Here is a 12,550-nt window from a genome sequence, read left to right as displayed (position 1 = left end):
CACAGAGAAGTGTGGGTGTTTTGTCCTCGTTCGCACTCGCCAATGTTGAGTTGGTGAGCGCGAGTGAGGAAAATCTTACTCCAGACCACCTCCCAGGGAGATTTCCCAACGAGAGCGGTCGCAGACTGTGGCGACCGCTTGCTTTGAGAAACCTTCCGTTCACTTTGAGGAAAATCTACTTGAGCAGCAGAAAAGAAGCAGCGTCCTCTTGCTCTGCGTGTGGTGCCATTTGTGCTGATATTTCAGTGTGGGACAAACACCCGGCACTAAAAATCAGCGCACACTGCACGACCTAATGCACTCCGCCGCTTGCGGAACTCCACATAGCATGGCTGAGTTATTTTGGTCACTTCTTGGAGTTCCATGTAGTGGAACTCTGTAAACTACGCCCAGGTAGACTTTTGGTATACTCAAATCACATTTTACATGTCTACATAAGACTGGTGGAGCACTGCTTTCCAGACCAGAGACCTGTGCAAAATCATTACCACATGTGCTATTCTACACAACATAGTCGTAAGGAAGGCTCTTCACAACATCAACACGGAGCCAGAATCAGTCACGGATGACGAACAACCACCACTGCAGATTCAGCATGATGGAACACATGCAGCAGAGGGTCAAACGCAATGCACAGAAATCACAAACAACTATTTTTAAGGCAAGAATGTTGCCCACATGTAAAAATAGCAACATGCATGACGGTAATGTTTTTCTATTACAGATAACCTCTTACTCAGGTTGTAATAATGTTTTCTAATTGTGTATCATCAACTGGATTCTTATAGGATGTCATTGTTTAAACAAAGCAACAAAGTTTGAGAACACATACATAGAAATCTAGTAACATGCACCTGAGTACATACAAAACCTACTTTGAATAGCTAGTGCAGTCTTCGCTTTCAGGTGGTGGTAATATGTTGGGGACTGACAGGTTATGTGTCTGAATGTTCTCCGGATCTCTGGTCACTTGGACGGGATGACGTGCTACATCTTGACAGTAGTGCCTGTGTAATTTTGCATGTGCACAATTCTCCTTGAAACAGTGATGGTGGCTACTGCCAATTGATTTATTGATTTGGTAGATGTGTCTTCTGGTGCATGCAGCTTTGCATATGTTGCTTCTTGTCCATGCCAGCAATCTAACACTCTTGACCTTTCTGCAATTTCAGCATTGAACATGACATGCTATCCGGATGTCCATTCACGTTTTTCATCTGTTTGACTTGCAGGTGGTGTAGTGTGACGATTGACTTCTCAAGCCCACCAAACAATTGTGAGCTAGATGTCTGAGATGTCATCAGAGACATCATCATTGTGACCTGTATGTTGTTGGACTTTATATTGTCTGTGTGTGCTGTGCACAGATGAAGTTGTGTTTCTGCTTAGTGTTTGCTCTTCACCACCTTCCTCAAAGTCCGGTAGTCAGGTCACGTTTCCTCTACTAATAGTTGGAAATTGAATTATGGGTGTAGGATTAATGATTGTGCTGTCATCATTTTCCATTTATGTCACAATTGCTTCATTGGGATCAGTGTTTTCAGACATGTCCTTTGTGTGATCTGTGGAAGTGTATGTATATAGTTATTGTAAATAAATGGCTACTAAGTTCTCGTGATATAGTTTACAATGTTATATGTATGTTTCTGACGTTAAGGTAATATATGGCTATATTTAGTTTATACATCGACATCCACTACACATATAACTTGGTTGTACTACAACATCCATAATGCATTGCCAAAATACAGCAAACATGTGCTACTTGAAGACTAACGAATGATATGTATGGAAAATTTAATGCAAGACAACATTTTACCTTGGTTGGAGCCCACAAGATTGAAGTTGTCAATGTCTGACACTCCCCCCACACTTTCAGGTTCAAGTATCCTCTCAATAAGTGATTCCACTGGAGTGGGAGGAGGATGTTTGGAGGGACCACCACCTGTGCCACAAGCCTCACCCATCCCGCTGGCCACCTTCTCTTGGAACGGGATCCTTACTTCTCTTCTCTTTTTCCTTTCCTTTTCTGTTTCCTTATTTCTGGAATGGTCCTCTGGGTGACACCAAGAGAGTTCACCTTTTTCAAGGATGCTGTTCCAAATTATTGTTTTTTTGGGCCTCCGGTACAGAAAAAGATGATTTGTCAAACAGCTGGCCTGCGTGTGCCACACATTCCTCAGTCAACAGCTCTGGAATTTTATCCGAAAATTTCACTTTTTTCTTCCTGCTTCGAAAGGCTCTTAACCCCATCATCTGGTGTTGAAGGCAAATGTAAGTGTCACTGCCAGTAATCACACAGGAACGCACCTTCCTTCCATCACCTTCCTATGCTTCTGGGTTGTGGCCACACCCTGCATTTCTAAACTTCCTGGTTCTTACATTCTCAATCTGCATCCAAAATGAGAAATTGTGATTTCCTATTTCGAAATAAGGATTTCAATAAATTGCTATTTGGAAATCGCAAATAGAAACTTTCATACATATGACCCAAAATTCCACATGATATAGTGAAGAGGAAAGGGGCATGCACAATATCCAGAAGTAGAATTCAGTAGAAGTTGCAACTAATAAGAGTACGAGTTAGGACAGAAATTGTGGAAAAGGGGTGAAGAACACAACATAAAACAGGAAACAGGTTTGTTGCAATGCACCTTCATCTCTTGAGTGCCTCCTTCACATAAGATTCAAAGAGGTACTAACACTGAAGGAAAATACTCTCCTTCATCTTGAATCGGGAACTTCAGAAAACATTCTATAGACAGGCCATCATTTTTCTGGAAGTTATGGCATTCGTTTGGCAAGACAAGAAGAGGACCACCTTTGACTACCTTCACCTAGTACGGAATTCTGCAGTCCCGCCCCAGCCCTTTTGTCTGGTTCTCCAAGTGGTTTTCAGAATATAACTCCAGATGTCTGCAAGCAAGGAGACTCCAGAGCATTGCAGGTGACAATGAGGAAGATCTATGCTCTGAGCGTGCATCACAAAATAGCTGTCAGGCAGGGCATGGAGTACTCCTTTCTCTTCTGCACTTGTTTAGTCTCTTGTAAGCTCTTGCTACTGTTCACGGCACATATGTAACAAGGCAATTATGAGCTGACCCCAGGTAGAAGCTTTGCATTTTCAGAAATAACTACCTCACATTTTAGTTTCTTATTTTATAAGTAGACATGCATACACCTATCAAAGTGGTGTATACCCTTATTTTGAGAAGATATGTATTGTCCTACAAATGTGTTGCCTCCATAATATTGACTACTACTTGTTCTTATCTCCACAGATTTTCTGGGAAACAGGAGCTTCCAGGTATGTGACGGCACACTTTTCTTAACCATCCATCCAATACAATCTGGAGTTCCACAGGCTCACCTTTGAGCCCTATACTTTTTAACTTATATGTACACCCTCAGAAATTGTGCTTTCACATGGACCCGCCCACCCGATTTAGATGTTGGCGGTCCCATAGCGTATAATCTGCTGGAGTCCAGCTGACTCCAACATGGATTCCCATCCGCTGTGACAGTGCAAATTTGGATGCACCTCACTGCCAAGCAAAATGTGGAGGTCTGACCTCCACTTCTGAGGGCAAAGGTGTAAAAACTCAGCTTTTTCCCAATTCTACTTCCATTTCCGGCTGGACACAACTGGACAATACCCTCCGTCGCTGTTGCTACTGGACCATGGAGAAAACATGACCCGGTGTCGCTGGCCACAAAGGTAGGAAACCTGCATTGGCTGTGTACTTTTAGGGGTCAGTGCATATGAGCTACGGACCAGAGTAGACATATACATGTCACAGTCATTTTTTTAAATGACTGTGACATGCATATGTCGGGTACACAAGTGGGTCAGACATGGATTGAGACACATTGGTACACAACAAATATCTCACACATACAAAGCTGTCATTTTGGTGTCAGTATTCATTGCCAAATGAATGCATCCTCCACAATGATGGTACAATCATACTTGTCAACTGTGTCCATGTATGCACATTGCAAGGAGACCTGTACCTGTCATGTTGTACTTTGAGTTGTGTGTGTGACTCAGTATGTGTGTATGTGTGTGTGAGTGTGTGTGTGTGTGTGTGTGATCCGATTGGCTGGTTGAGGTGGAGGGAGGTTGAGGATGTGGTTGGGTCAGTATGTGTGCCACTTGCATATGGCATTGATGTTGTTGTGTATGTTGTGTTGCTGCATGCAACATTCATGTGATTATTGTTGTGTGGCGGTCATCAGGATGTGTGTAGTTGTGTCATTGTCTGAGTTTGTGTAGGTGAATGTTTAGTTGTGTTGGTGGTTCTGTCATTGTGTCAGTGCAGGGTCAATAGTGTGTGTATGTTGTGTCGTGGATGTTCGTCAATGTGTGTTTGTGGCATGTACGTGCTGTATTGTGGTGGAATAGCAATAGATAATGGTATGTATGTGGTGGATTGCGTCATCTGTAAATCAGGGGGAACATATTGCAAAGGTATTGTGTGTGTGTTTGTGAGACTTACCTCTATTCCACAGACACTGTCATTGTCTGATGTTCATTGGGTCTAGAGGTGTCCTCCCTCCATCAGAAAACCACCGCTAATACACCGCCTGCAGGACAGTAACATCTGAATATGGGCAGCAGGAACCCACTTCCCTGATGGCTAGCAAGAGCACTCCGTAGTGGCAGTCGGTGGCTCAGCCGCAATACTTTTAAATATGGCAGCCAAAAGACCGTCGACTTGACAGTCTCCTCGGGTCCTCCGCTATGGTGGTCTGGCGTTACACTGCCAAGATCTAAATCAGGCCCTTAGTGTCATATGCGGATGACCCTCAAATCATCAGGGCCCTTAGTCCTGATGTCAGCTGAACCTCCAATGAACACAACTCATGCCATAAGCAGGTCACAGACTGGATTTCTGCAAGCAGCCTGAGATTTAACAGCAACAAAACTGAGGTACTTGTTATCTGTAACAATAGATTAAGATAGATGGAATTGGCATGGCCAGAACAACTTGGAGATTTACCTAAGCCTGTTCAAGCAGTAAAGACTAGGAGTTTGGATAGATGAGAAGTTCACAATGGAAATTCAGACCAGGAAACTTGCAGAATCTTGTTTTGGCATTCATAGATCCCTTAGAAAGTATTTACATATGCTACCACATTCCACCAGAGGGATAGTGGTGAAGTCACTTCTCAATTATGTGAACTCCCTATACCTTGGAAGTTCAAAATTCGTTATAAAAACACTCCAGGTGTCCTGAGTGCAGCAGATAGAGTCCTTACTAAAATACCTAAGCACCAATCTGCTAGATGTGCCTCATTAGCCCTTCACTGGCTTCCATTCAGAAATTACTCACCTCCTATGCTCCAGGGAGGTCTCTGAGATCAAACAGTCCAAGGCTCATGTCAGTGCTCATGGTTAAAAGAGCAAGAAGTGGTGACCGCTCCTTTATGTATCTTGTTCGTAAGCTCTGGAACTCCTTCCATGCCTCCCTTAGAAGCCAACAGTTGGAAGTCGCCTTCAGAAAACGTCTTAAAACCCACCTTTTCTAAAGTTGGCACTCTAGCTATGTAGGTTCATGCAGGTATTCCGGAGAGCATGGGGCAACCAGAGCTTGGCGGCCCGGTTGGGTAGTTACGAACTGTATAAAAACAGCTTGAATTGAATTGATTTCTCCATATTATCAAGGTACATAGATGTGGACTTAGGAATAGTAACGCTATACTTACCGACATATACTTACCTCCACAATATAGTGGTAGGCAATATTCAGAAACCAGTATTTTTGAAGAATGATAGAAACAACGTGATGCTCTGGTTTAAAACATGTCAAAGGTTGACAATGTATAGGGATGCTGGGAGACTTACCATCTGTCCGCTCAACCCGAAACACTAGAACACTTATGGCAATTTCAACCACAGTGTAGTAGTTCTGGTCTTAAGACAGCTGCAGTTTTTGCCACAGAATCTCATACTTTCTTGATTTCAAGAGCTGAATTTTATCTAAACTTCTCTAACCCAAGCATCAGGATGCTCTGAATTCCTCATCTACTTCATTTAAATACATGGACTGATATGCCATGCATAGGCTGAACTGGAAACCTAAAACAGCTGTAGGAAAATGTTTAAACCAGACACACTGCTTGAAGCCACAAGTGGAACTGGCCCATGGGAGCATTGTTGGGTCGTGGCTGCCCATCCTGCTCCGGAAGCAGCTCCCTAGCCTGCAGATTCCCAGAGAAAATTCGAGAGTGGCAAGATGGCCAGTCTGGCCCTGGTCATCAGCACAGGATGAAATCTGTTCTGTTAAAACTAGGTGCCATGCTTGATGACCCAGGTGTTTGGTGTTTACTCGTGAAATGGACTGCCAACTGCCTTTATGTGTCTGTACAGCATGACCGCTTTTAGTGCAGCAGGCATTGAGACATTGAATAAAACCCAATTCTGCTGACATGCCTGGATTCAAATGGGCCAGAGGATCTTCCAAATTTGGTTGTAGATGAAATAGAGCTCCCACCTCCTAGTGAACACCTTTAATACCAGGTTTAAGTGATGAGCGTGTATCTCTTTCCCATTGCAAGATAACTATCACCATCTCCACCAATTATCCTCCGCTCCAGTCTTGCAAGGGTACTATACTTAGGGGCTCATTCGCCCGCCGGGCGGAAACCGCCGAAAGACCGCACCGCGGTCAATAGACCGCGGGGGTCATTTTGACTTTCCCGCTGGGCCGGCGGGCGATCGCCAGAAGATCGCCCGCCGGCCCAGCGGGAAAGCCCCTGCAACGAAGAAGCCGGCTCCGAATGGAGCCGGCGGAGTTGCAGGGGTGCGACGGGTGCAGTAGCACCCGTCGCGATTTTCACTGTCTGCATAGCAGACAGTGAAAATCTTTGTGGGGCCCTGTTAGGGGGCCCCTGCACTGCCCATGCCAGTGGCATGGGCAGTGCAGGGGCCCCCAGGGGCCCCACGACACCCGTTCCCGCCATCCTGTTCCTGGCGGGTTTTACCGCCAGGAACAGGATGGCGGGAAGGGGGTCGGAATCCCCATGGCGGCAGGATTCTCTGGCCCAGGGGAAATCTGGCGGGAAACCGACGGATCCCCTTTTCTGACCGCGGCTTTACCGCAGCGGTCAGAATGGGCACTGAAGCACCGCCAGCCTGTTGGCGGTGCTTCCGTTGCCCGTGGCCCTGGCGGTTTAGGACCACCAGGGTCAGAATGAGGGCCTTAGTGTGTCATTGTGTTACAGTTCCTGCATGACAACCACATTTAGATCCAATGTGTGTGTTATTGTTCATTACAAGATCCTGGCAGACAACTAAGCTTGTCAGACCTTCCTAAGGGATTCTAGCAAGAATTCAAATAGGGCAAATCATGTACTCATGGGGTTTGTCAAAACGTGTAATCAACACCCACATCTTTGCCTACAAGTGTAATCTGTCAGATTTCATGTAATTAAGCTCATGTCTGTGGGCTTTAATGCAGTGGAATAATAATCCATCCAAAAAGGCCTATTGGCGTTAACATATGCAGTTCAGAATAAATAAATCACAACTACTACCTTTGTCATAACTTTTTGTAAAATCAGACCTCTGGCATCGGAAATCATTTTCCCAATGAACAAGTCAGGCATAATGCCTTTATAATTGGCTAGTCACCATTAACATCTAAGACCTACCGTATTAAGCACAAACATGCGCACACGGCAGCCATCAGGGATACATTAACAAAATTACAAGTATGTACAATTGTGCAGTTGTCAAAACAATGTAAAATCCAACCTAAGAGAGCACTTTGCTATGGATTATCATAGCGCAAATCTTCTAGCTCCCTGATTTATTCGAGTGTGTCATCAGCACCAAAACCCTTGCCTGCTGCAGTAGTCTGTGTGTTTCCATGTAACATAATATCTGCCAAAAGGATTTGGCACAGTGTAATAACAATCCATCCTTAAACGCCTATTGGCTTTAACACTTGTTTATCATAATTAGTAAGTCAGACTTACTGGCTTTGTCATAATAAACAGATGAAGCATATGGAATCTGACATAACTTTTCCTAATCAACCACCGAGGACTGCAGCTCATACCATTTTCTTGACACTGTAAGTAGCACAACCCTACTGAAGTATGCATAAACTGATAACCATCATGCATACAGTTAATAAATCACAAATTTGAACAAAATTGCAGTTGGCAAACAATATAAAGACCTACTCAAAAGGCCCAAAGAGGATTATCATTGATAAAATGTTCAACCTCAAGGATTTCTCGCAGAGGGAGATCAACACCTAAACAATTGACTGCTACCTATAAAGACGCATTGGATTTAAGAAATGTGTTTCACGAAATAAACCAGGCTTTACTGCCTTTGTCATAGCCTTTCACAATAAACAGCTCAGACCTGGGGCTAGGCCTAGGCAGAATTTTCAATTGAATTTGAGACTCAGCTTTACTCTTGTAATGCTGAGTACCTGCCAGGGCTTAATTTGAGCTGATGGTTTCTGGTGCTTGGCACCGGCACTTAATTGTCAACACCGGCACAATGTGGCGCTGTCTGGCTATTTTAGAGATGACCACAAGAACAGTTCATTATTAAATCAACATTTATTAAAAATGACTGTTATTATTGTCCTTTTGAGAGAGATCATCGTCACCCTGCTGACTGCACTGTCTAGGTTTAAAATCAGGCATTACCAGACATACAAACACACACTCTCCACACACACCCAGACACACACACACAAAACACAGAAACACACACACACGCACAAACAGAGAAACATACACATACAGGGACAAACATACAGAAACATACACATGCACAAACACAAAGAAACACACACGCACAAAACACAGAAAAACACACACGCACAAACAGAGAAACACGCACACAAACACACAGAAACATACACACATACACAGAAACACACAGGAGTGGGGACGGAAACAGATGCACACAGTCACATGTCTGCAGACTTTCACACTCACAAATAGATGTACACAGACACAAACTTGCTGCCCTATTTCTGACAGACTACAAAGGCAGGCTCATACCCAGGCAGAGTGTTAATGCTCTTTTATATGTCCATAAAGATAGAAGTCATCATTTCTATCACCACCAGAGCCTCAATATTATACATGTCACAAGCAGCTGGCGTCTCAGGCATTATGGGAAATGCATTAGTGGAATCTGGGGTTGTTGCTTCCTAGAGCTGTATATTTTTAATTTAGCAAAAATCCTGCTCCCTAATGTGTCCACAGCAGAAGGATAATAAGTTTTACCTCATTATCGCACAGAGCCATTTTTGTCATTCCCACACATAAAAATGAAATGCAGGCAGCGCGGAGGCAAACTTAAATTGTTTGTTAATTTGTCTGGAAACGCACTGAGTGCAGGCCAACTGTTAGTGAATGAGTGCTTACAGTGGATGCCGGGAATTGTAAGGATGAGCGCAGTGCCATCTTAAGGATTTTGGGGGGGTGGGTAATCATATTGTGGGAACTCCTGTTTGCACCAGCTTTGAATTTCTTACCCTTTTTATGGTCTGGCTTGGGAGCGCAGTTGTTGTCGGACAATTATGTGATCATCACTAGAGAGGGCCTTTAGCTCCGCCTACATGTATGGAGGCAGGAGCGCATGTTTTTATTGGGCAGAGGGTGTGTGCTTCCACAAAAAAAGTGCTTGTCCTCCGGGCAGCTGTGATAATTTTGTTTATTTATCTAGCAGCCTAAGTTTGAACTTACAGGTTTATCAGCCACCGGATACCCTGGTGGGTGTTTGGCCACGCTCTATAAATACTGTTTGATTGATTGATTGATTTACGGACAGGCTCCCACATATAGCATTTGAATGCTATTAATGCATCTTAGATAACTAAATAATTGTTGTTGTTTTTCTCTGAAAGCAGCACAGATGAGAGGAGAGCAGTTATTAACCTATTTTGATTTTTAGGTCTAGCTTGACAGTGCAACTGTCACCTGACCTGTTAACCTACACCAGTATTATTCTATAGTTCTTTGCTTCCACACAAATACATATCTATACCCATGCAATTTATTTGTAATGCTTCACATTACCCTGCAGCATTCCTTTAAAGCCAGACCTTTTGGCATTGCCAATGCTTGTTAGCCTTTGTGATGACGAGCAATGGTCCTCATGTATGAAAGACAGGGTAAATGTGCCTTGGTGGCTGTTGAGTGGACTAGTACAAACCTTTAAAAGCAGATATAGCACAGAGCACTTCAAATTGTTGATTTTATTGCTAAGTATTTGTAAACACATATAAGGCCCTCTTCACAGTTGGCATTCTCACAGCAACTGTGTAAATTAAAGCGCTGCTCTGGTTTAGTTCCACAGCCTAGCCTCTCCTCTTCTCTTTTAGACATAGTTTTCACGGGTTAGACCCCAATCTCTGGCTCTGTTAGGTAAGAGAAAAAGAAAGAACGAAAGACGAGAAAAGGACAAAGAGATGAAGAGAACGGTATGGCAAGGTTGTGTTAGACCTGCCATCCCTGGTGGCGTATTCTCCTAAAATATTTTCCTTCACTTCCCTATTTTTACTGAATTAATTTTGTTGGCGCTAGGACTCTGTGCACTTTACCTCTGCTAACCAGAAGTAAAGTGCTGGTGCTGTCTACCTTAAACAAGATAACATTTACATACACCTAATTGCCACACTTAATTTACTTATAAGTTCCTTAAAAATGGTGTACTTGATGTACCCCGGGCCTGTAAATTAAATGCCACCTGTGGCAGCAGCACCCATTGTGTCACACACTACGAAGCACTGTAAAACACATCTCAGTCATTCCATTGCAACTGAAGTGCAGTTTTAAAGTGCCATTTCAAACTGGCAAAATAAACCTATTTCCAGGACTAAACCTTCCTTTTTGATACTTATAAGTCACCCCACAGGAAGGCCCCAACCACTCTTAGGACAAAGTGCATTGTATTTAAAAAGTAGGACCGGTGCTTATGTTTCACATGTCGTGACAGGGAAAAACCTTTGATGTTGTATTTCATCTCTGCCATAGATTAACTCTGGAGTACCTTACTACACCTAATAAGTGATAGCTTCAATTTGGGAACAGATAAAGACATGCTCCTTCCACTCATTTGAATTATATTTTAAAATCCTCTTTAATAGTAAACTCAGGTTTTAAATTACATTTCTGAAAATGCCACTTTTAGAAAGTTGGAAAGTTGGACTTTTCCTGCCCAAACCAAATGTGCTTTTCTGACAGTGCCCCGGATCACATGACTGTGAATGGCTTTCCTGTGGTGTGTTGTTTAGTCCTTCCCCGCATGGGCACAAAAGGTGCCATGGTGCCGCAGGAGTGGGTCTTCCTGACAGGATAGCTGGGGAGGAGTTGTGCCCTGCCCCGATTACAGTTCAAAGGTACCTGCCTTTGGAACCTGAGACCAGGCCTACCCTTGCTTTTGTCACCCCACACAGTTTGGAGCCAAAACTAGGGCAAGGGAAGACTTGACAAGAATACGTTTGAAAGTAGGCCAGGGATTGCCCCCCCACACAAGGGCTGGCACTAGGTATAAATATATCACTTTCTGACCCTCCCATCAGAACACTCCTGAGCCTCTGGAAAATTTAGAGAAAGGACTACCCTGATGTTGAAGAAGGAAGACTGGGCCTGCTTGCCTTGAACCCAGGCTCACCAGAAGTGACCCCAAGTGTTAGCTGGCTGACCTCCTGTTTGAGCTACAGCAGCACATCAAGCTTCCACAGGCATCACTGGAACTGCCCTGCTGGGTGAAGAAGGAAGACTGGACCTGTTTGTCATGAATCCCCAGGCTCCCCAGAAGTAGGCTTTCCAGGAAACATGTACATCAGATGGCCTGCCCCAAGTAGGGCAGTGCTTCTGATGGACATTAATCAAAGGCCCAGTGGTGGAAGAACCGTCAGTCAAAGGTTTCTTGTGCTGGAAACAGCTGAAATTCCACCACCAGACACTTGCCACTCCTGCAGTCTCTAAATGTCTAATTGCTTTAGAGGTGTGTGAACCATGAGTATGTTAGCACAAGAGCTCTGCCAAACTCTCGTTGAGGCCCTAAGTATCACAGAAATCTGTACACATTCATCTTTCAGGCTGCTTCAACAGGTACATGCATGAGGCTCTAAAAAAATGTTCAGTCTCACCATTAAATTTACATTAATGTAAATGTTGATCTTCTGCTTGGAAAGATACAATGTGAGTTGATTTTGTTTTTAACGTTGCCCCTAGACAGATCTGTCCATACTGGAGGCCTTTTTAGTGACAGCCTCCAGGTTAGTCTAACCACATTTCTGGATCCATTACAAAGGGTGTGGTCTACTCTGTAAACATCATTTAAAAACATCTTCATAGATCTTCTCAAAGTTTGGTTTTCCAGTGAGTCTTATTCAAATGTTTTTGTAATGGCCCCACTCGCCAAGATCACCAGACAACAGGAGCTAAACATAGTCTCCTATGTGGATGACACCCAACTGATCCTCTCCCTGTCCAAGGACTTCAACCCTTCCGTCTCCTGTAGAAGATCATCAAATGGATTCCCCGCGACACAAGAAAGACAGTC

Source organism: Pleurodeles waltl, chromosome 11 (genome assembly GCF_031143425.1).
Source record: "Pleurodeles waltl isolate 20211129_DDA chromosome 11, aPleWal1.hap1.20221129, whole genome shotgun sequence".
Taxonomy (NCBI): domain Eukaryota; kingdom Metazoa; phylum Chordata; class Amphibia; order Caudata; family Salamandridae; genus Pleurodeles; species Pleurodeles waltl.
The sequence above is the reverse complement of the archived record's forward strand: the minus strand, read 5'-3'. Positions refer to the sequence as shown.